Source organism: Pteropus alecto, unplaced genomic scaffold, assembly GCF_000325575.1.
Source record: "Pteropus alecto unplaced genomic scaffold, ASM32557v1 scaffold14, whole genome shotgun sequence".
In the NCBI taxonomy this organism is placed as follows: Eukaryota; Metazoa; Chordata; class Mammalia; order Chiroptera; family Pteropodidae; genus Pteropus; species Pteropus alecto.
In genome coordinates, this window is record NW_006436810.1 from 14515346 (window position 1) to 14518403 (window position 3058).

The 3058-nt window shown below is 35.3% G+C and overlaps 1 pseudogene; it reads right to left on the bottom strand.

The window, feature by feature from the left end:
* Window positions 1–2560: 2560 nt before the first annotated feature.
* Window positions 2561–2679, bottom strand: LOC112481368 (annotated as a pseudogene).
* Window positions 2680–3058: the final 379 nt, after the last annotated feature.

Below are 3058 nucleotides of genomic sequence, written 5' to 3' on the forward strand. Positions count from 1 at the left end.
ATAATTTCTGAGTCAGTGCACAGTCAACTTGTCAGGTGTTCAAAGCAAGCTGCTGATGCCGTCTACAGAGAAGTCTAAATATAAAATCGCCACGTTATCATATTGCTAATGGGTACCACTGAATAATTCAACACCAATAATAATAAGGAATAAAAATCTGTCCTGTACTTCTGCATTATGATTCAGGGTAGTAATTTACTTCTCGCAGCCAAGGTAAATGTCTTTTTTTTTACTCTAAAAGATTTTTTAAAAATCTGCTTTCACTTCATTCATCATGTCAGGGGGAAAAAAAGGAGGAGCGGGGTAGCAGGAGAGGATTTAAGTGAGAAGCTTGAGATCTATCAAGTGGTTGATGCTCTGTGTCACTCAGTTTCAGGAGAGGTCCATGGATTTAATATTGAGAGAGTTTAATATTAATTTCCTGTTATCGAGATAGATGCTGGAAGATGAAAAGAAGTAGGTCAGGCAAAGATGACAGAATTCTAGGATGTCATCACAACTATGTTTTTCCTGTTTTTGTGGTTCCCTTTTATTTCAGTCTGGAACAGAGATTAGGGAAGAGAAGGAAGAGCCCTCATGGTAAAAGCTTGCTGACCTATCATTTCAAAAGTCTCTTCTAGAAAGCAAAACTTATTCTGAATGCAGTATTTAGAATAAGTGATTTGTCAGCTAAACTTCTCTGCTGTAAATATGATTTTTATTTTCTATGTAAGGGATATTAATATAGGTGTATACATATTTTTAATGTAGGCAAAATTTGTAGGAAGCATTTGGACAGATAGTCCAGTTTAAAATTACATAATCCCAAGCTGGCTCATGGCATATAGTGGCTTAGTAATAGAAATATGTGTCCACAGAATTTTATCAATATTTATTTCTGGTAGGGAGCCCACACAGTATTAGAGTATATAAAGAGTGATTTGAATGAAACTATGTTACATGGACTTTGGAATGAATCATAATATTGAATTCTGTTTATGTAAAATAATAATATAGAATTTGTCTCTTAAAATTCAGTAGTTGCATTAGTTTGCTAGGGTTGTGACAAAGTACCACAAGCTGGATGGCGTAAGGAACAGAGCTTTATTGTCTCTCAGCTCTGGAGACCGGAAATCTGGATGAAGCCGTGGTCAGGGTCAGCTCCCTCGGGGCTGAGGGACAGCACATTTGAGGGAGGCTGTGTTCCTCGCCATTCTCCCAGCTCACGGTGGTTTGCTGGCAGTCTTTGGATTGATTAGCTTTCAGATGCATCATTCTGATCTTTAATTCAAGTTCACCTGGTGTTTTCCCTATATGCATGTCTGTCTATGTTTCTAGCTTTTCTCTTTTTTTAAGTCATATCTGATTGGAGCCCTTTCTAATTACTTCAGCTTAACTGAGTCACCTGCAAGACCCTGCCTCCAATGTGGTCACATTCTCAAGTACTGGGGATTAAGACTTAACGTACTTTGAGGAAACACAATTCAACTCATCACACATGTAGATGTATCAAAGGTGTTTATTCAATTTCTGGTCAAGATGTTGTTTACATTTTGGTGAGTTCGCAAGATGTGTTTACCGCTTAATGGTCCTTCTCTGACCTAATCACTAAGTCATCATATGGTCATTATAAAAAAAATTTTGAAAAAATAAATTAAAAGTAGAAATGATAAAAAAGTAAAATAATAAAGGGTAGAAATAAAATGATATGGCTGCAACCCAAAACAAGATAGCTGTCTTTCTGGACCACAAGAGGAAACACAAACATGAAACAGTTTGGGGAGAGAATGTGGGAGCCGAGCCATCTTCATCAGTGGCGGCTGAATTCACAAACCTCAAGGCATGACTTCAGTATTGGTTAGATAGAGCTGAAGAGATAAGTAATGCTTTGGATGGTGGAGCTCATGATATTACCGTAACTGAAACAGATTTAGTATAATAGTCAATTCAGAGATTAAAGTTATCTTTAACTTAATATAATATAGCATTTATTATATAAGATAATGAAATATATAAAATTAAATGTATATAATTCAGGTTATGTACATAGCAGTCAGAAAGGGGAGGTCCAATATGTATATTATGGTAATTCATAGAAAGCTTAGACCAAGGCCTGTACTGTATTAACAGTTAGTGCATAAAAATTTTCTTGAATTAAAGAAAGACATGGTTGCTCATATTGGAAATGCACAAGAGTAAAAGGAATAATTTTAGCATGTATATCAAAAGGGATCATAAATGAGGCTAAAATCTCTCCAAGTTTATGGAGGAAAAAAATACTTTCTAAAATGAAAAAAGTTGGTATTTATAATGTATAGAAATAGCTAAATTAATGGGAAAAAACAAACCATATAACAAAATAATGAGCAAAGTCTATGAACTAGCAAGTAATATTGTTCAAAAATTTCAAACACCCAATCAAGATAAGTAAAAAATACGATTGTTTCAGTAATTCAGCAAGTGCAAATCATCATATATGTTTACATATCAAACTGATCAATAAGGAAAAGAAAACTTCTATAGTATTCATTGCCCCTGGCATTTGGGGCAATATTTATTCTTACGTATTTTTTTTTTTTTATGCCTACAGTACCCAGTCTTCTTAGGTGGTCTCCCATCCAAGTACTCACCAGGCCTGACCCTGCTTAGCTTCCGAGATCTGACGGGATCGGGCACGTTCAGGGTGGCACGGCTGTAGATTTACATATTTCTGAAGAGAGTGGGAATTACTAATGCCATTTGGGAAAAACACATTTTAATCCTTTTAAAACAAAGCATTCATCTTGTGATCAAAGTTTTGTGACCCCCATATGCAATAATAATCACCCTCATATGTAAGTATATTTGTATAAGGATGTTTACCTTGGTATTGTTTGAAGTGGCTGACGGCAAACAAAGACAAACCAAAGCAACTACACAAGCAAACGAACAAACTTAATTTGTCCAAAAAATGAGGAAGAGGTGAAAAAACTGAAGGAAGAAGAGAGGGGGAAAGAGAAAAGATTCATTTAAAAATAGAAAGAGAAAAGGGAAAAAATGTTTATCACTGGAGAACTTGAAGAAAAAGTTCACCTACACT